Source organism: Acinonyx jubatus, chromosome A2, assembly GCF_027475565.1.
Source record: "Acinonyx jubatus isolate Ajub_Pintada_27869175 chromosome A2, VMU_Ajub_asm_v1.0, whole genome shotgun sequence".
NCBI classification, from domain to species: Eukaryota; Metazoa; Chordata; class Mammalia; order Carnivora; family Felidae; genus Acinonyx; species Acinonyx jubatus.
Genome location: NC_069383.1, coordinates 36,117,501 through 36,139,788, shown reverse-complemented (window position 1 = coordinate 36,139,788; position 22,288 = coordinate 36,117,501). Strand labels below are relative to the sequence as shown.

The 22,288-nt window shown below is 36.2% G+C and overlaps 1 protein-coding gene and 1 long non-coding RNA gene across 16 annotated transcripts in view; one reads left to right on the top strand and one right to left on the bottom strand.

The window, feature by feature from the left end:
* FOXP2 (forkhead box P2) overlaps positions 1-22,288 on the top strand; it is a 563,073-nt gene that overhangs the window by 34,892 nt on the left and 505,893 nt on the right. The window contains exon 1 of one of the 15 annotated variants that reach the window (XM_053218185.1): positions 17,864-21,082. The exons of the other annotated variants lie outside the window; for them this stretch is intronic. The gene's annotated coding sequence lies outside the window, so the exon portion shown is untranslated. Of the gene's footprint in view, positions 1-17,863; positions 21,083-22,288 lie in introns of those variants that run through there. 15 annotated transcript variants of the gene reach the window in all.
* Positions 1-22,288, bottom strand: part of LOC128314738 (uncharacterized) — a 75,377-nt gene that overhangs the window by 23,701 nt on the left and 29,388 nt on the right. The gene's annotated exons all lie outside the window — the stretch shown is intronic.

Below are 22,288 nucleotides of genomic sequence, written 5' to 3'. Positions count from 1 at the left end.
TTCTGAGGTTTTGCCACTTTTTGTGTTATCAACTACATATGTTACATAGTAACCAAAATAATGATTTTTTTAAAAAAGGTGATAGAAGTATAAATATGGAAAAGCCAACTATATGTTTATCACCTACTTAATAAAATGTATCGAGAAGATACCTTATCATAATAGACTGATTTATAGGATAGTGTTTTTAATGTGTCAGTAGCTTGTTTGAACATAATCTGATTCTCTGTGAGTAGTTACGTATCACACATTTGTTCATTGGTAGCTACGTATCACACATTTGTGTTAGATAGACAACTTTGCTACTTCTCTTGGCTTCGTGTACAAACAAAACATTCAGTATGGAGTATAAAAGTTTGGTGAAGGTCTTGTGTTTATCATTAAGTACAGAAATGTTTGTAGAATGTTTTTAAAAACACTCTAAACTATTTGAGTTTTCTACTATACAGAGCATTTTCTTATTAAATAGATTTTTGACATTACGGTAAGCTATAACAGAATGCCTGCTTCTGGGAAATTTATATACATTGAAAAGCTTTTTAAGAAGATGAAATTGGTCTTCTGTTTGGAATTACAGGAGAATTTACAGAGTGAGCATACATGCTTAGCAACTGATGTGTCAATTTTTTTTATTTGATTTTACTTTTATGGGCTTCTCTTCCATTTTTATCCAACCTGTGTGTGTGTGTGTGTGTGTGTGTGTGTGTTTGTAAAATTTGTGTAATATACACATATCTTCTAATCATAGCCAGAGTAGGTATTTTTTTTAATTTCCCAGTTTTGTTGAGAAATAATTGATAGACATTGCAAGTTTAGGCACACAGCATGATTGTTTGATACATATAATATGAAATGATTACTACCATAGGTTCAGTTAACATCTGTCTTCTTGGATAAATATGATGAAAAGGAAAGAAAGGAAAAAGGAAAATGCCTTATCCTTGTGATGGGTTAATTTTTGTGCGTGGTCTAAGATAGAGGTCCAGTTTCATTTTTTTATATGTGAACATTCAACTATTCCAGCACCATTTAATGAAAAGACTGTCTTTCTATTGAGTATTTTGGCTCCTTTGTGAAATATTAGTTGACTGTGTATGTTTGGGTTTATTTCTGGGCTCTTGATTCTGTCCCACTGGTCTATTTGTCTGTTTTTATGCTAGTATCATATTGTTTTGATGATTATTGCTTTGGTATAGCTTGAAATCAGGAAGTGTGATGCCTCCTGCTCTCTTCTTTCTGAGGATTTCTTTGGCTATTCGAGGTCTTTGATGATTCCATACAAATTTTAAGAGATTTTTTTTTTTACTTCTCTAAAAAAAAATCATTGGAATTTTGGTAGGGATTGCATGTAGAGTAGTTGTTTGTGGATTATTTGGCCCCAGGGAGTAAGTACGTTTATGAGGAATATAGTACTGGGAACACAGTCTATTCTCCCTTATTTCTAACCATAAACAAGATTGTGCTTAATAAACCTAGGGCCATTTTCATGTCAAACTCTATCGATGCCAATTTTGTGATTTGAAAAGTGATGATACAATAGCATGTTAAAAGCATTGACTTTTATTCTAATCATGATTTCATTAAAATCATTCTATAATTTTTTAAAATCCAAATTCTCTTTTGGAGTGGATGCCCAGGGTTCCTGGGGTTTCTTGTAATATCTGGAGATATGTTTGTTATTTGGTTGCACTGGTAGGTTGCCTTTTCTAGTCTCCCAAAGGACTCTGATTTTAATCTATATTATAACATGACACAATCTGTTGTTACAGACTTTTCTCAATAGACTTTGAAATCTTCATGGCCAGGGATTATGTTTTACCATTTTTTTCCAAGGCCAAGTAGTACATAAAGAGACAGTGAGCTAAGAGTGTGGTTGGCCTGTTAAAGGCAGTTTCAGAATAAAATACACTTTCTTTTTCCTCCTCTTCATTCTCTTCCTCTTCTGTTTCTTCTTTTTCTCTGTCATCATCCTCTCCCCCTCCTCCTCCTCCTCCTCCTCCTCCTCCTCCTTCTTCTTCTTCATCATCATCATCATCATCATCATCATCATCATCGTTGTTGTCTTCATTATCTTGTATGTTGAGTATGTGCAGGAAATCGTGATAATTGCTACAGTTAATGATTACCATAATTCTTACCAGAACTCTATGAAGCATATATTTTATTGATGAATGAACAAGAATATAAACATTAACTTTCCCAGTGAGGCATAACTAATACGCAGTGAAATCAGAACTCAAACCCAGGTCTAATAGCTGTACTCATAGAGTAATTCTATACTCACAGCCACTGCTGAATTTAATCCTGGAATCACAGGGCAGTCTTCAGCTAATTTGGTGGATTTCTGTCACTAAACATGCATGGCCCAGTATTTAATTTTTTTGACCATCTCTCAAATTGCCTCCTATCTAACTCTAAGTAAAAGTTTTAATAAATGAGTAGATGAATGAATTAATGGTTATCATATTTGCATTTTATTGGGTAGCCCTTGGAGTAGTCAAAGATCTTTTAATTCAATATTTTAAAAAGTAAGAAATGCATAAGTTTTCCTATTCACTGTGTAGAATGAATGCAAGTTAATGATGACGATATTATTATGTCTTCTTAAATAACTGTATACTTTAAGTGCAGTGTGAATCTTCTCTTCTGTACTTGGATTATAGTGCATGTATATTATATTAATCTAAAATGTGAGCCCATAGTAGCAGCCAAGGATCCTAGACTTCCATGGCCTAGAAGTTTCCAGGAGAGAGAATAATAACTGATGACTGTAAAGAATTCAGAGATCTTAAAAATCCCCTGAAAATCCTTCAGAAATCTTCTCTGGGTTATCTGATGTTGCTGTAGGCTACGAGACCTCACCATAGCTTGGATCCCTGGTGTTCAGTGAATCAAGATTCCTGCCCTTCCTCCCCACAACTCTCTCCTTCTATGCAAAGCCCAATCACATCTCAATTTTAGAGCAGATTATCCAGTAGAGGGATTCCTCTTTTGGTTCCACATTGATAAGATGCCATCTTTGTCACATGCCCATTACAGTGTTATCCATAGTTCACAAAACACTCATGAATATGTACTATGAAAGTTGTACATACAAAAGATATTTGGTTCCAGTGAAGAATGTTACCTTTCTTTAGTGAGATTAATATGAAGAAATAACAGTTAATTTGAATTTCATATGAATTCCTTTAGAAATCCACTGCATGCAGGAAGGTACTGTGCCGTGTCTTTGGGGGATTTAAAGATGAAGAGGACATAGCACCGTTCTCAAGGAACTTAAAATATACTGAGGGAGATGTTTGTGTAAATAGCTAAGTATAATGTAAGATCAAATGAATTTAAGTGTTAAATAGATAACCAGAAGCCTATGGGAACGTTCTATTTTAATATGAGTTGAAGAAAAGAAATTATGAAGGTACACATGCCTCATAGGTTTACTTATGTAAGTATTCAAACATGTAATAGCATGCATTCTCTGTACGAATTTATAGTATATACTTATATGTAAATGTGGTCAGTGTAATGTGATGCATATGGTGTGTGTAGATGTGTGTGAATGTGTAATCAAATGAGATTAGCATGTACTCTTCTAAAATACTTCCGTTTCCATAAAATGTGAAAATATAGAAAGGTTTATTTATAAAATAATTCTTCCTTAATTGATGTTACTGGAATATTATTTTGACTTCTATGTTGGGTTCAGCAACCAAAACTGTTGGTAGTCATTATTAAATAGTATAGTACTTGTACAGTTCTTATAGTGACACATGGACATGTGCTAAGGTTAAATAATTGACAGATTTTGAGAATAATCTGCTCATGAAGGGACATACATAATTTTGCAATGAAAGCTCCTAAGTCCAGTACTTTGGCAGTTGTATAGTGTTCAGTCAGTAATGGGCTTTGCCTGGTTTAGCCTGGATGAGTAAGGAGTTGTGTGGAGGTCATGTATTCCTGCTCATGTCATCTTGAAATGATTAAGCCAAAATAACCCTCTAAACCAAAATGACTGAATAACCTACTGACTGTTAGAAGCGAGTCTTTTAGACGCTTCCAGTTTCCTCTTCCCAAATCTCTGCTTTTTTGTTGATGCTGTATGAGGTATGTATTGTTGCATAATAAATTACCACAAATGTAGTAGCTTAAGACGACACCTTTATTATCGCACAGTTTCTTTGGGTCAGGAATCTGGGCATGGCTTAGCTGGGTATTCTGCCTCATGGTCACTCACAAGTCTGCAGTCATGGTGTCAGTCAAGGCCACAGTCTCATCTGAAGTTTCAAGTGGGAGAGGATCAACTTCCAATCATGTATGGTTGTTGGAAGATCCAATTCCTTGTGGGTTGTTGGACTGAGAGCCTCAGTTCCTTGATGGCTGTTGACTGGAGAATGCTCACGGTTTTTTGTCATGTGGGTATCTCCACATGAAAACTTCTTTTATCCAAGTCAACAAGGGAGAGGATTCACAGAGTCCGCTAGCAAGATGGGAGTTAAAGTCTTATGTAACATAATCATGGTAGTGGCAACCTATCACATTTGCTATACCCACTAAGTTAAAAGCAAGTCACAGGTCTTGCCCACACTCAGTGGGAAGGGATTTTGTGAAGGCATAAATACCAGGAGTGGAGATCATTGAGGTCTTCCTGCTATAATGCCTAAAATTTCTTTTGGGTAGGATAGATCTAGCCTATAATGAAAGATAAAAGGTGTAGAATTCTGAAGTATGTAACTCATCAACAGTTAATTTTGTCAATGAACAATTGCAAATGACATCAGATCTTTTCCTTTTTTAATATCCAGAGGATATAAAGAGTCTAAGAAGACATTGGATTGATAAACAGAAAGAAGTGATTTCCAACGAGGTAGAACATGCTAAGAAAAGGACAGTTGTTTCAATTTTAATTTTTTTAGTTTATGAATTTTATCGGAGATATTCCTTGCTTCAACTGCATAGAGAGTAGTGAAAGTTGTGTTTGGAGATGTTTTGTCAAGTGATTATTTGTAATTACCACTTTATTGGGATTTAAAGAGAATTTAAAATCGTGGTTTCTTCTACTTTTCCTTTTTCTCTTTCCCCTTTCCAGAGTATTCCTTATTTGATGTATCACAGTAGCTGCATATGTTTATAGTCAGTACTAGAAAATAAGTGAAAGAAATATGGAAATAAAATGAACATATTTCTTGTTAAATATCTGATGAATAACAAAATAGTAATGATACAAAATTTGTGGCTGGTTTTGGCAATGAGAATTGACAGGTGCATGACCCCCTTATCTGTATACATTGTGATATTAGGGACGGGGCACTGGGTTAATGATTAAGTTAGTTTAAATGATGATCAGGGAACTGCATGTGGTAAACTGTCTTATGCTTATTTTGCTCCTTAATATCTTTTACAGTTTAAGAATATTCTAACAATCGTTGCTGTTTTACCATCAGAGGCAATAAAAAGCCTCGGTTTTAATATGCAACTAAACCTAAGGGATTTTCTCCAGTTCCTCATCAATGCGTAACATAATTGTCTTTGGTTAACATAATCATCTGTGGTTGATCATTACCCAACATGACCCTGAAATGAAAGAGATATAGTCATGAAGAGCAGGGAATTCAACTTTAGGTCACCACCTCTTATCTGAATGTAAACTACTATTAAATAGACCCTTGTAAAGCTCATTTTTCCCCTTATAATGACTCACCTTTCGTTTATGAAGCAGATTCTTACAAGTGTCTTTTCTTATATTTTCAGTGTAAATATTCTATTATGAAATTTACTTTAAAAACTTTATTTTGGGTGCACCTGGATGGCTCAGTTGGTTTAGCATCCAAGGTCATGATCTCACAGTACATGGGTTTGAACCCTGCATTGGGCTCCACACTGACAGAGCAGAGCCTGCTTGGGATTCTCTCTATCATCGCTCTTTGCCACTCCTATCTCTCTATCAAAATAAATAAATAAACATTAAAAACAAAAATAAAAACTTTACTTTCTGTTTAGTTCAGAAAGTTCCCCTCCCTCTTCAAATAAGTAGCCTGGGATGAAGATATTCCAAAACTAGAATTTTAAAAAATTTCTTGGTTAAATATATTTAGTCTACTATTTGTATGTTCTTGGACATGTCCATTTTAGTGTTGTTTGACCCAGATTTAAAAAGCCCCAGGGATACAAGGACCATTACTATGTAAGTCTTTTTGTGTAGCACTTCATACAATTAGGCATTCAATAAATGCTTTCTGATGATGAAAACCCAGTTAAAAGTCCTCTGGGGAAATCCAGAATTTTTAAACAATCAAATAGAGAATACTACTGTTTTTTTAAAGACTCTGTAGTATTCCGAAATGGCTTCCTGCCTCGCAGCGACTTTAGTCTTGTGTCTGTTTTCATCCTCTCCATTTCTTATTAGGACATAAAAAACACTCTGTGCTTCTTCTGTTGCCTGAAATATCTTTATGTCTGGCTGCCAGTACCTTTTCCTCTTGACTTGGTTGTGTTTGAGATATCACATCTTCCACTCTCATTTGTCCTTTCCATTCGGGAATGATGGGAGGAAGCCAAGTACATAGTATGTTAAATTATAGAGCAAGAAGTTTCCTTAGGAATAACACAGCCCAGCCTTGCAGAAATGACTTGTCAGAGTTTACACAGATATTCAGTGGGAAACCCTAGACTAAAATTCAAAGGCTTGAACTGAAAGCTCTTTATTTTATTGTTAGTGAATCAGTATAGTGCTATTATCTCATATGTGCTGCTTGCCATCTATTGAAACCTGGAGACACAATTGGTATCAACTTGTTTGTGCGTTTTGCCATGATCACGCATATTGATTATCGGGTATTAAAGTGATATTGCAAATACTCAATATGTTAGCTACTAGACAACTTTAGGTCAGTGCCATATGGCAGACCTTATTTTGACTGGCAGGTAACTTCAGACTAAAAAAAAAAAACATGCATTTTCAGAAAATTATAATAAAATTGAAGTTTTACTCCTCATGTGTTTTTGGAATATTTCAAGTAAGTATCCTTTAATTTGATAATGTCTAACTGCAAATCATGCCATCTGACTTTTTCTGTGAATACTTGGAAGCCTATGCCAATTCCTTCCTCTTTTACTACTGATTAACACTACGGAAGAGGCTGAACTTCCTAATTTAGCCCTAATAGTATTTTGCTTTATGTTTTTCTGCAGTTGCCTTCCATGCTTTCACTTGTCCATCATTAACTAGAATTTAAGTTTTGCCGAGGCAGGAACTTTCTTATTTTTGTTGTATTCTACCTAGTAATTATCTTACTTCTGGGCACATGTTAGGCATTTCATAAAAACTTAAAAAAATTACTTTTTAGTCTTAAATTATATTTTTTGGATGTCATTAAAATGAGGTAAAAGTAAACTTAAATATTTTTCTTGAGGAAAAAAAATTTGTTCAAACTTTTAGAAAATCTCTCTGTAGAACACATCAGAAAGATTAGCTCTTAAAAATTCCACACAATCAAGTATGTATTTAATTGGATTCTGTGAACATGTTATTTTGTATACATGTCTATAATGTGATTTTTCCTCAGTATTTTCATAGATTTCTTTTTTAAGAAAGCAGAATTAAGGAAAACAAAATTTCTTGGCAAACCATTCTTAGTATTTTATCACAAAATGAAACAAAATTCTTAGTTAAATGTGAATAATTGCATATTATTGATATGAAAATTAACTTAGAATATTTACATTTCTGCCACTCTGGGACTTTTATGTTAAATTGAATTTTAGTGTGTGAAGTAGGTATTTTTATAAATCACATGCTGGAGAAGTAAAAATATAGAAATATTTTAATAAATCATGTACTACAGAAAAAGAATATATCAGAGTAGGTATTTGAGAAAATTGGGAGTTTATTTTTTTTCTGGGGAAAAATTTTAAACTGCCATTGAATTTCATTTTCATTTAATTTTTTAAAAGGAAATGCTGGCATTGTTATGCTAGATCATTATAAGCTTTATTTATATTACATTTTATCATAATGCACACTGAGTATAAATAAACTCTGGTATGCTAAACCTAATAGCAATTAAACTGGAAGTGTTTGTATTTCATCACTGTGAACTTCGCAGAAATGTTTCCATGACAACCTCCATGCTAGTTAAGACAACCAGAGGTGATCAACAGTTTACGTATTTTTTCTCTTTTAAGAATGGAATTTGTGTTGACAGTTTTGGCCTTTAATGGCACTTTTGTTCTGTGTGAAAGTATTTGTTTACCAGATCATATGTTGTTAACTGTCAGGCTGAGGTAGAGTGACTGCTTTTGATAAAAGGCTGCATTAGAATTTCTAGTCTGCGAGGCTCTTATACTCTAATTATCCCCATCAGTATAGAAGAGTCCATTTGCTTCAGTACTATACAAATTACACTTTATTAAGACCAAGTATTATGCTGAGTAAAATTGGGAAGATCTTGATTTTGTTTGACCATCTAAAAATGGAAATTCCTCTTAACTTCCTAATGAATGCCCCCCCACCAAATATATGTGTGTGTACGCTCAGTTACTCACACAGAAACACACAGACATGCACACAGGTACACACTCACACTTTGAAAACAACATCTGAGTGACCTCTTGGGAAAAGGTTATTGGGATAGCATTAGTGACTTTTCTTAACTTACTTCCCTAAAATATTGTAACTGTATCAGTACAGTCCACTATCAAGGATGTGTAAAAAGAGAAATGTACCAAAAGGAAAAGCATCGTTTTGCCGTTTCGAACCAGAATTGCAGAGCTGATCATGGAACTGAGGACCTTCCCCTGTTTACTCTTAAATAGAGGCACATTAAAAACTTGCCTACTTTGGGATTCTAGGGAGAAAAGTATTCATATACATGTACATAGAAAAAGGACTGAAGTTGTGAAGAGTCTCCAGAGCTGTGTGAGTTGCACAGCAGAGGAAAGGTGCCATTCATTGAGGGACATTGTACATTGAGGGACATTGTACTTGCCCTCTTCTGTAACGGTGTCTGTGGTCACCTGGCAGCATTGTCTAATACCTGTAGGATGGGACTAAGGGGAAAGGCATGTTAAATATTTTATATGATTTATAAAAATGGAAGAGTAAGCTCATTACTTTCACAAATAAAGCTTGACAGTTTTCTTGGAGAGTATGACCGTGTAGATGGTAGGCTTCATCCCATGTTTTCTTAGAAAAAGAAATTTAAAAAAAATTAAAAAGAAATTTAAAAGAATTAAAAAGACATTTCAATTTCCATCAGCTTTGTTAAACTAATATTAAATCAGAACTTGCCATGACCAAAAATTATCCTTGTTTCCTTAAGAATAAATATTAAAGTGTATTAACATGAGCAAAGTTGACATTTCTAAAAAATAATACATGGTTTTATCTTACTTTAATTTAAAAACATAATCCTGCTTTCCCTAATTTTTTTTCCTTTCAGTCTTTGCCTTAACACCATCATTCACTTAGTTGCAAAAGTGAAGCTTGGAAACATTCTCGACCCCTTGTTTCATTCATACTTCTTCTCATGCACTCTAGGCACTGAGGATATAGCAGAAAACAAAACTCATAAAAATCCCTTCTCTTATGTAGGCTGTAGTCTCTTAAAGGGAAGCCAACCATAAAATGAATTAGTAAAAAATAAAGAATGTGAAATGGTAAAAGCCATGGAGAAAAAAAAAGTGTGTGTGTGTGTGTGTGTGTGTGTGTGAGAGAGAGAGAGAGAGAGAGAGAGAAGACGAGAGAGAAATGGAATGGGGTTCAAATAGGAGCCAAGGAAGACTTCACTGAAAAGATGACATTTGTGCGAAGATCTGAAATTGTTGAAGGCAAGAGCTGTGTTGTTATCTGAAGGGAAAGGGCTGAGCAAAAGCAGAGATCTTGAAGCAGAAGTATCCTTGGCAAGTTTGACAAATGGTGAGCAGGCCAGTGCAGCTGATGCAGAATAAAAAAGGGCCAAGAGTAGTGGGAGATAGACTGGGACTGAGGAATACAGAACATAGGACCTTGTGGACTACTCTAAGGCATTGAACAGATGAGTGACATAGTACAATTTACCTCTTAACCACTCTGGCTGTTCTGTTGAAAATAGCCCACAGAGGAATGGATAAAGAAATTGTGGTTTAAATACACAATGGAATACTACATGGCAATGAGAAAGAATGAAATATGGCCTTTTGTAGCAACGTGGATGGAACTGGAGAGTGTTATGCTAAGTGAAATAAGTCATACAGAGAAAGACCGATACCATATGTTTTCACTCTTGTGTGGATCCTGAGAAACTTAACAGAAGACCATGGGGGAGGGGAAGGGAAAAAAAAAAAGAGATTACAGATGGAGGGAGCCAAAACTTAAGAGACTCTTAAAAACTGAGAATAAACTGAGGGTTGATGGGGGGTGAGAGGGAGAGGAGGGTGGGTGATGGGTATTGAGGAGGGCACCTGTTGGGATGAGCACTGGGCATTGTATGGAAACCAATTTGACAATAAATTTTATATTAAAAAAAAAGAAATAGCCCACAGAGAGGTAGGAAACCAGTTAGGAATTTATTGCAAGAATCCAAATGAGAGATGGTAGGGGCTTGATCGAGAATACTGATAGTCATGGCGGTGAGGGAAGAGATCAAATTCTGGATATATTGAAAGTTTAGCCAGTAAGATTCCCTGACAGATTGAATGTGCTTTTGAGACAAAGAGAGGAGTTCCGGGTTTTTGACCTGAAAACTGACAGGATGGTCTTTCCCTTTTCTAATTTGAGGAAGAGCATAGAAGGAACAGGTTTTGGGGAGGGACATCAAAATTCAATTTTGGCCATGTTTGAGATTTCTATTCGAGATCTGATTATAGATGTTAAGTAGACAATTTGCTATAAGACCCTGGAGTTTGGAGCAGATGTGAGCTGTAGGCAAACATTGTAAGTTGGCACATAGATGTTATTTGAAACTATGAGGCTGGGTAAGACCAAAAGAGGGTTTTATAAAGAAGCAGTCCATGGTCTGGCAGGTGAAGCACCTCATAATGTGCCAGAACACTCCCACAGTAACTAAGAATGCCCCCTTCTCTATATAGGAAACCTCTTGGAGGATAAATTACATGACCACACGATGAATATCTTTTATCTCCACTGTTCTTTATATCCACTGTCTTTTCTCTAGTTCATCAATCCAGTGGCCTCCCATCAGATTTCTTACCTTCTCTCTATCATCACCTCTTCCCACCATTTTTTTTACTCTGTTTCCAGAACAATAATTCCATACATAAATCTAATAATACCATTCCTCTTGCTAGACTTTTCCTGTGGCTTCTAATGTTCAAGAAGCAAAATATATTCTTTAGTATGGAATTATAAAACTCTGTTATTCTATTTTTGCCTTGCTGTCTGGTCCTTTTCTTGCCATTTCCCCCTTCCCTCTTTTCTTTTCACTCCCAAGACAAGAAATTGATCCCCAGTTCCTTAGAAATGAGGATTCCCCCCCCCTACTATTTGGAAGCTGCGAGGCAGTTCTGCTAAGCCTCCAGAAGCTGCTCTCCTACAGTACAGAGCTGTGTAGGGACAGGGGACTACACTGTATTACTGCCCCTCCCAAATCTTCCCTACCTACAGGGAGCAGACACTGCCAGCCAGCTGCCACCACATGATTGGCGTAGGCTTTCTGCAACACAGAATGTGAAAAATGAGATCACCAGCATTCTCCAATGTCTAAATCCACACAGAAGGGAGAGATGGGCACTGTTCCTTGGCCGCCATCTCCTAGAAATAAAGAGCTGTGTAGGATGGGTGCAGTGCCTGGCCGGAAAGCCACAAACTCCCACTGTTCTTACTGAATTTTCATAGATGTTCTTGAGTAAGTTTCTCTGTTGTTACACTTCTTTTGATGACTCTCCAGAGACTTTGTACAAATTATGTCTTTTACTAATTTTGACCAGCTTAATAGATGCCTCTTAGAGCTTTCCCGTACTTTCTCACACCAAGATTCTAAGTCTTCTCTCCTATACCATACCTTTTAAAAAAAACCTTAACATATCATAAATATATTCTTAGATTAATAAGCTCTAAGTATACACTCTAAGTGTGTGTGTATACACACACCAAATACAACATACAATGTATAAATATATACCACAGTTACCTGAGTCTCTCCATAATCTTACATTGTTCTCAATTCTACACCAGTATTAAACAAAGCTATTTTTCACAGGGTTTGTGTGTACATTTCTGCCCAATTTGTGACTGTTTCATTAGCATATATTTCTAAAGGTAGAATTATGGAGTAAAACCTGGGGAACACTGTCAAATTTCTCTTCCAGAAAAGTTATACAAATTTCTAATCCCTCTGGCAAGGTATGGATATTTTACTGATTTTCACTAGAATCAGATGTTAGTTTTTAGTCTTGCTGCTAATTTGATGACCAACTAGAAACTTAACTCATGATGAAAGCATTTTAATCTTGTGGTTCTGATCCTCTGTGCCATTTTTCAAGTTAAGATTAAAGCCTGTTTTGTAGATAAAGGCAAACTTGAAAAGAAAAAAAAAAGACAAAGAAAACATAAGTGGAACCAGAATAACAAATCAGAGGTGCTATTTTCATTGCTGTTGGCTATGCAAGGTGTGGTATGGGTGTCTTATTTTTGGTTGTTGTTATCACGAACACTATAGGTTTTAGAATACATATTCTCTATCTGCCCAGCTTTTCTCATACTTTCATTTTTATTTGCTAAAAGTAAAGTATCAAGATGGAGACATAAATGTTTACTTACTTAGAAGAAAAAAAAATTAAATGTGAGCTGATAATATATAGTTTGTTGGTAAATACAGATGAGAGTAGCTTTGAAATTTCAAATACGTAAAGCAATAGATTCAGTGACCCCAGTAGTGTTATATAGCAGATCAAAGAGAAACCTGTGATGTTTTAAATCTGTCTCTGATTTTGAAACAGTTGATTGTCTGCAAGATCTGTGTTATTTCACCCACAAAAATCTGAAAGTCCCTGTAGATTTGTGCCATCCCTTGAATGAAGAGAAATTCAAGAAGGTTTAGTGAAGGGGCACCTGGGTGGCAGTCAGCTAAGATCTGACTCTTGGTTTCAGCTCAGGTCATGATCTCAGTCAAAGTCATGAGATGGAGCCCTGCGTTGGGCTCCGCGCTGAGTGTGGAGCCTGCTTAAGATTCTCTCTCTTTTTAAAACAAAACAAAACAAAACAAAACAAAGGTTTAGTGCAAAAAATTTCTTATTTATGAAATATTTTAATGGGAAAAGGTGTTAATCAAAATTTTATTTTAGAGTTTTACAGGTAAACAAGGGAAGGAGGCTAGAATGACCTTGTGGGTTAGAGTTGGAGACATCAGCTTTAGATTTAGCTTAATAAAAACTTTAGCTTTGGGACGTCCATGTGGCTCAGTTAGTTAAGTGTCCAGCTTTGGATCAGGTCATGATTTTGAGGTTTGTGAGTTTGAGCCCAAAATCAGCTCTTTGCTGTTGATGCAGAGCCTACTTGGGATCCTCTGTCCTCCTTCTCTGTTCCTACCCTGCTAACGCTCTCTCTCTCTCAAAAATTAAAACAAAAACAAAACCAAAAAACTTTAGCTTAATGTACATCAGATGGCTACGTATAGAAATGTTTGTAGCTGGTTGTATATACACTGGTCAGTTACACCCACATATTTCCTTCCTTTGTTAGCTAAGAGGGCCTAAAAGTAACAAGCGCTACTTAGCCGTATCTCAGCCATATCTCAGAATAAAACCATTCTTTAATAAAAGAGCCAGGGATCATTTGAGAGATGGGAGTTACTCATGGATTAGGGCAGGAAATATACAAGATGAACCTGGAGCTCTTGCAGTTCCAGAGAATACAGCTATGTTCAAGTAAACACACAGTATGTGGAATAAATAACCACGAGTCTGTACCATACTTATATAAATAAATGACGAATAAATAAATGGGAGAAAAGACATTTTCTATACAAAAGAATTCCAAGTAGTTTATGGAGATATGTTTCCCTGAAGGAGATGGAACATAACTCCTCACGCCTTAACTGTGGGCTATATATGGTGACTTTGTTCCAAAGAGTACAGTATGGAAAGGGGGAAAAGAGCAAATTTACATTAGAGAAACCTGACACATCCCTCCCCGGCCAGCTCATCAAGGTCAACATCAACAGTGATATATCCTGGTCATATTATATATACTTGATATGATGTGATGAAAATGGCAATTTTCCTATATGGTCTTCCTCCCCCACCCCGCAAATTCATAACCCCAATCTAATCTTAGAAAAAAAACATCAGGCAGATCCCAGTTGAGGGACATCATAGAAAATACCTGACCAGTACTCCTCAAAACTGTCAAGGTTATCAAAAACCAAGTCTGAGAAACTGTCATAGCCAAGGGGAGCAACCCTAGGGAGACATAGGGACAAAATGTAAGGTATCCTGGATGGGATCCTGGAACAGGAAAAGGGCAGTCGGTAAAAACTAAGAAAATAAAAACAAAATGTGGACTTTAGTTAATGTTTTAAAAAATTAATGTTAGGGGGTATCTGAATTTGGCTCGGGTCATGATCTCACCATTTGTGTGTTTAAACCCCACATTGGGCTCTGTGCTGACAGTGTGGATCTTGCTTGGGATTCTGTCTCTCTGTCCCTCCCCCACTCACACTTTCTCTCTTTCAAAAATAAATAAAAAATAAATTAATGTTAGAATTTCTGCATCTATAGACTTAGTATGGCTAAATGGGTATGATGGGAGGTTAGGGGCAGTTAAGGATTTGTGCTATTGTTGAGTAATAGAAATAGCCAGCACTATTTAGAGCTTACTATAGGCCAGGCATGCTTTTAAATATTTGATATGTCTAAATTTTTTAAAACAACTCTTGGGTGTTACTATTCTCATGTTTTAGTGCTGAAGAAATGAAAGGTTAAATAATTGGTCCAAGGTTAAGCATGAATACCTAGGGTCTGGATCCTCTAAAGCCACTAGGCTTCACTGCTTATTTTTGGGGGGGGGGTGGAATTGTGTGTGTGTGTGTGTGTATATATAATATTGTGTATATGTATATAATATATATAGTATATGTGTATATGTATATACTATATATAACATATATAGTATATAATATATAGTATATACTATATACTACATACTATATATAGTATGCTATATATGTAACTATATATATATATTATATTTTTGAATTAGATAAAACTAGAAATTTTATTTCTTTAGATTATGGTGTGTGATTATTTCATGCTCATTTTCTTGATACTTCTTTTTTTTAAGCTTATTTATTTTGAGAGAGAGAAGCACAGGTGCAAGTGGGGGAGGGGCAGAGAGAAAGGGAGACAGAGAATCCCAAGCAGGCTCCCTGCTGTCAGTGCTGAGCCCAAGGTAGGACTGGATCATATGAACCATGAGACCATGACCTGAGCCGCAATCAAAAGTAGGACGCTTAACTGACTGAAACATCCAGGTTGGTGGTTGATGGTTGATGAGTAGGCAAATACTCTCTGTTAGTATACCTTAGGCAAAATAGCCATTATTAAACATCACTGTTTTATTATAGAAGTTAAAGGTGTTTCTCTTTTTAAAAATCCATCCTTTTTTATAACAGTATTTGGATTTTATTGGCTTTGTAATCCTCACATAACAGATAAAGTAACTGAGCCCTAAGAATACTCAGTCAAGATTGTATGACAAGTTTACGTATGATAAACTCTAAACATGTAATCTTGCAGACTTCTGTTGTGCTTTTCTTCCACATAGAAATAACATGAAGTTAGTTCCTGGCAATTCTTAGCTTTCTGGAGCCCAGCTGGAAATAAGCTCAATTTTATTATTTTTGTAAAAATTATTTTATATTTACATAATTGCAATCCAAGTAGAGGTGATGCTCATAGGGAGAGACAAATATCTGCCCTGAAAAAAAAATGTGTTCTGTCAGTTGAGGTGAACTCTTTGCTCTTGGCTTGAATCTTTAGGATAGCCTCACCGTCTAGTTCCTGGATTTCCACATAGTAAGTAGTGAGGACCCAGTGAGACTTCTTTATTTTGGGACATGGAAAAATTATGACAGTGTTTATTTGTTTGTGAATTATATTAAAATTCTATAATGCAACCCACAGCAAAGTTGTCTGCTGTTTTATACCTGCAGCCCGTTTACATCCTGACCAGAGACGTGCCATGCTCCTGGCAGGTGACTAAGCTGCTGTGGTTCAGAGTTTTATTCAGCTACTACTTCTACAGTGACACACATAGAAAGCGCTGGTATTTGGAGAGCACCTTGGGTTAAGCTGTGGCTGGTGGTGATTGGCCTGAGGACCCTGGCTGCCCCAGGCTCTTTTGGCCACCCTGAGGGCAGATGGGATCAGCATCTTGGCATACCTATAATGTGTTTGTGACACATGGTGTGCTTCAGCACTTTGTTCTGTGACATGCCAAGGTATGTCTTCCCCAGGTGTAAAAAGTTGCCACACGATGTTTTATGAGACTTTTAGAAAAATAGTTATACCAAACCCTGGGTTATTAGAAGACAGATAGCATTACAGTTTCTGGGACTGATTTGAATCTTGCTGTTCAGAACTGCCATTGGACAATTTCATTATGCTGGGTGGGGTGTGTCTCGTAAATGGCCCAATAAATAGCCCTTCTTTCCTACCTAGGTTCTGAATTAAATGAGAAATAAAAGAGAGGCCCATTTGTACCAAAGAGATGATTCATTCTTCCTTCCTTGGCAAGGCATATTGAGGCACTGAATGAAGACCAGGAATGCACAGGGGTTTGTGAGTGCGCTCCCTGCAAACTCTCAAGAAACTGTGTGAGTGGGGAAGAAGCATTCCAGCCAGTGTCATTAAGTGATTTGCCATCATTACCTGGACAGCTATGAAAAAAGTAAAATACTGTGACAACAGAGAAATAGGGCCTTATAAGGGGTTCTTAGTAGAGCCTCTCAAAAAAGGTGTCAATTCCCAAAAGAGTACCTGAAACTGAAAATTTCCCAACTAATGACTTAGGAAATTTTCATGTGTTTTATAAATTAATTTAAAAAATCAGATTCTTTTTCTATCTTTGGTGGATAGTTTTAATGTTAGGAAGCACATATATTTCAGAAACAATATTATTTGTGCAGAAATACCAATTTTGTTACTGTTATTATAAACTTCAAAGAACTATTAGAAATTTAAACATGTATGTTCCAAATTTTGAAGCAGGAGGTGGATGAAATTTCAAGTATCCAGAAACCTTTAGTATAGTTTCCAGAAGGTCCATGTCAAGTAGACAAGTTTGGAAAAGTAAGAGCTTAAATTTTACATGGCATTATACCATTTATGTTAACATAAAAAGTCTCTTCAAAGGGAATTGGTTGGCATTTGTTATATTATATCCATCTTAACTCAAGGCACTCTATTTGCTGTGTATGGTTGGGTCTCAACAAATAAATACCCTTCTCTTCTTTTCTCCGTATTGAGTAGTAGTCATCTATAGGCTGAGGTATTAGGCAAGTTGCTGTTGATGAAAGATAAAAATTAAATATAACTATGAGGTGTCTTTATGGACAAATCATTCTGAATGAAAAATTAAAATACTGTTTTTAAAAAGCTTACTTCCAACTTGGATAGAGAAATCAAACTGTTTCCCACAGTATTCTCAAAATGATGAAGAATCTTCATTTTAAAAATAGGCTTTCTAGGGGCACCTGGGTGGCTCAGTCAGTTGAGCATCTGACTCTTGGTTTTGGCTCAGGTCATGAACCCAGGGTCGTGGATTTGAGCCCTGCATTGGGTTCCACCCTGAGCATGGAGGCTGCTTAAGGTTGTCCTCTTTCTTTCTTTCTCTCTCTCTCTCTCTCCCTATGCTGTGTACTCTCCCATGCTGTGTACTCTCTCTAAAGATAAATTTTAAAAAAAGTATGCATATTACCCAAAAATATGATTTCTAGTACTACTCTAAAGACATAATTTATCAGAGTGATATTATAAAGCACTGATAAGATTCTTTTAAGATTGTTTCCTTTGATAGTTTACCATTACTCCTAAAAATGGAAGGATTTAAATTAGCGTATTGGTCTGGATAGTTAGGTGTGTTTTCTGCCCTCTGCACAAAACCATATCACACTACAAAAGATAACTGTGGTTGCATTGGGAGATGACAAACAGTATATTTAATATACAAAATGTTGTCTAAATGAAAAGTAGTACCTTTTAGAATTTTACAGTTTGCAAAGCACTATCCCATATATTATCTTTTTTGATTCCCATCACAACTCTATCTTATATATGTATAAAGCTCAGAAATTAAATTACTAAGAATAAACTAATAGGTGGCTTCTTTCTAACACAAATCCAAATCCTCAGATACCATGTCCAGTGCCATTGTTTCTCTACATTCCATCTACGGAGAAAATACATTTTATGTAAATTCTGTTTTTAGTCAGGGACAATGAGAAGTTTTAAACAGCCAGATTTTTTTCTGGATTTTAGGAGCTTCTTATCTGTTAAGATTATCCAACTATATAACTGGCTACCATGACAAGTAACAATGATTAGAAATGGTTAGGCAGAGGCTAGATGGCCATCTGTCGAGCTTGATGTTGGACTGGATGACCTTTAAGATCCTTTCCAATTCGAGATTCCATGACTCTGTGGTGGTGATAATGATGCTGTTTCTGCCTGTTGCCAAGTAACATGTCTATTGTTTTTCCTGCCTGTCACACAGCAATGGCAATAAGTATCGTTTTCCTTATATGCCATGACAAATTTATATCATAGTGTCATATTAACAATTAGTGATCCCGAAGTTTCTGACCTTTATAATGTTCAAATCTATTCTAAAGATGCTGCCAAAATTTCATTTTAAAAGGTGTGAAAATAAAATTACTTTCATGAATGACATACCCTAAAGCAATATCCATGATTCCTTCCCCTTCCTTTTCCGTGCAGGGTTCATCAATCATACCCTCCTCAATCTTCCATTGCCTGTCCTGATTAATAGAGTGACTCATTCATTCATCCACTCACTCATTCTATAAACTCATTCATTGAATATATGAGCAGAGCACTATTCTAAGCCAAGAAAATATGAGATGAGCTTTGTAATCTTACTAGCAATCAGGGTGGTAAAGCGGAGGAATCCACTGCTGTCAATTCAGCATGTATTCATTAAGCAACTAACAGTAGGGTTCTATCGTATCTAGAACAGATCTACTGTCAAAAATGGGTTGGTTTCTGAGTCCAGATAAATCAACTAAGCCTAGAAGATACAAGGTTTACCTTATCTTAACTCTTTGGCTATAAAGCAAATGAAACTCACCACTCTGCAGAAACAATACACTGTTGGACATAAACCAATATAAAGGCAGAAACACATACATATATAAAGAATGTTGCTTTGCTACTATAAACTACTTTATTCTTTGCTCAAGAACACTCAAGCCCCATGTCAGAGGTTTTGAATGTTTTCATTGATTTTTTGCTGAACTCTACAGCTTGCAGCCACCTTAGGGCTGCAATTGATGAGTGTATGAGTTTAGTTCCAATATGAATATTGGCTAGTAGTTTGTTTTTACGGGGAATGATGTGAGTGAAATAACAAACAGGTATATTGGAACTTAACATAATTCATCATTTGTGTGAGTGACTCCTTTGCTGAGCCAGATTATAGTTTTTAGAGGTTGGAAGAAAATTTCCTTAGTTTTTCGGTGGTATTCAGTCAAAAGATGTGGGCCTATCACTTCGTCTTTATGTGGGTCTAGCTATAGTATAACTCACAACAACATGGAAATGACTTCCATCATCGTGATCACATGAAAGAATGAGAAAGACAGAAGTCAGAGTTATTTTGAAACTTAACCGTAGAAATGATTATCCCATCATTTACCGTATTCTGTTCATTTGAAGCAAGGCACTAGGTCCAGCCCACACTCCTGGGGAGGAGATTGCATGGGACACAGAAACCAGAGTTGGGGATCATCAGTGGCCTTCTTAGAGGCCACCACCACAAGTATAACCTCTCCCCACCCCCCCACAGTGTGTTCCTTGCTGTATTCTTTATCTGTTGAAAGACATGCCGTCTACCACATATAATCAAGCCAAAAACTCTGAAAGCCATTTTCAGTTTTCCCTCTTTTGTTCATTTATCTTAGTCAATCACAAAATGAAATAGACACTAACAAATACATATCTACCATTTAGATCTGTTTGCTTTTTCTCCTCTGCCAGTGTTTTAGTTCAGATTTTTATTCTTTCTTATTTGGATTACTGTGTTTTATTTATTTTTATGCCTAGAGTGTCTTTAATTCCTCTTCTTATGTCGTTAATATTTGACACCAATTGTTCACCAGTTCCATGCATCCACTACCTTTTTTTTTTTTTTTTTTTTAAACAGGCAGGAGACTGCATCAGTGAGTTCTTAGTGCTGAACTTGCTGAACACAGTGTCTGGACAAGGTGCACATGCAAATATTTTTGTCTGGGTGATTAGGCCTTAGAGGCAGAATGGGAATCAGTATTCAGAACTCTCTAAATATCCCAATGCCACTGAATCCTACTTATTTTTTTCTGGGCGTAACGGATGTTTCTCCTGATGGGAAAAGTGCTGAATCCATCTTTTTTTCTAGTCACACGGAGCTTCTTCTTCTTGTCTTTTTTTCTGCATCCCAATCATTTACCTGCTCCTTTCTGAATACTGATCTTGACTTTTTTTCTTCTTGAAACACCACCATCATCTGACATACTATCACAAAAAATATTTGCCACATGTATATGATTAGCAGCAAAAGCTTTTCCATGCCAACTAATAAAAAAGCTATTACATAGTTTCACCATGAAAACAAACTAAAATGGACTGAAAGGTGCAATAGACTCAAATCTTATTTTCTTTACAGATAAGTGCTTTCTAGCGCACGTGTACAATTTGCTGAGGTTAGAGTAACATCAGCACTAGCGCCAAGAATTTCTCTTCATTACTAATTCTTACCATGCTTAAATTTTTTTTTTATCTAGCTAACAAATTATATTCATTAAAGTAATCAAATGTTTCCATTTTTTTTTTCAGTCAAATCAAAATGAATGTCAGCTGGAGCTTCTTAAGCTAACAAGTGAGACCTTTGACTTACCTTCTTTATATGTCTTAAAAATAAATTAAAAATAGGGGTGCATGGGCGGCTCAGTTGGTTAAGTGTCTGACTTCAGCTCAGGTCATTTCTCAGGAATCACATCAGGCTCTGGGCTGACAGGTCGGAGGCTGGAGCCTGCTTGGGATTCTGTGTCTCCTCCCTCTGCCCCTCCCACTTACTCTCTCTTTCTCTCTCTCTCTCTGTCTCTGTCAGTCTGTCTTTCTCTCAAAAATAAATAAACATTAGAAAGATAAAAATAAAATGTAACAGAATCATGGATAAAACTTGACTTCACGTTAGTACCCCTATCTCACATAAAAATAATTTCCTTTGAAATTTGTGAAATACTAAGGATGCAGTAAACATCCTGGTACAAGTCTGCCAGGAACTCTGGTTTGAGCACTCTTGCTATCTATTCTATAAGTATCCACAGCCCTATAAATAAGAAAGATTGAGGGATTACTGGACTACCATTTCAAGTACAGTTAGAGGGGTGCCTGGGTGTTTCATTCAGTTAAGTCGCTTAATTCAGCTTGGGTCATGTTCTCGTGGTTTGTGAGTTCAAGTCCCGCATTAGGCTCTTTGCTGTCAGCACAGATCCTCTGTCCCCCTCTCTTGCTGCCCCTCCTCTGCTCATGCTCTCTTTCTGTCAAAAATAAACATTAAAAAAATAAAGTGCAGTTAAAATTTCAACCGCGTACTATTTTTAAAAACTGCAGTAAGGTTTGGCAGATGAATTAAGTTTCCATTCTCCAATGATAAGCTTTTAATGGTCAGTTTGATTTGTTCACTTTTAATTTCATTATTAAAAACAGATAATACCTTGTAGCCTGCTGTACCTCAGTTACTTTAAGGGTGTGAAGAGATGTTATGTTTTTAGCCCCCAGCAAAGCAAGGTTGGGCCTGGGACAACTGGCTCTCCATTTGTTGCAATGTGCCATACCAAACTATCTTAAATATACATTTCCCCATTTCAAAAAGCAATCATAATAGTTGATTTCTTGGTATTTATCTGGAAGTAGTTGATGTATATATAAACATATGTATCTCTATATGTTGTTGTTTTCAGAGTTGGTAGTATAAACAGAGGCACCTGCTTTTATCCACTTAGGGCAGAACCCTGGCATGATTCGGTGTCAGTACATACAGTGCTACTGTATTGTTTTTTTCTGCTGCATTGTGTTGCTT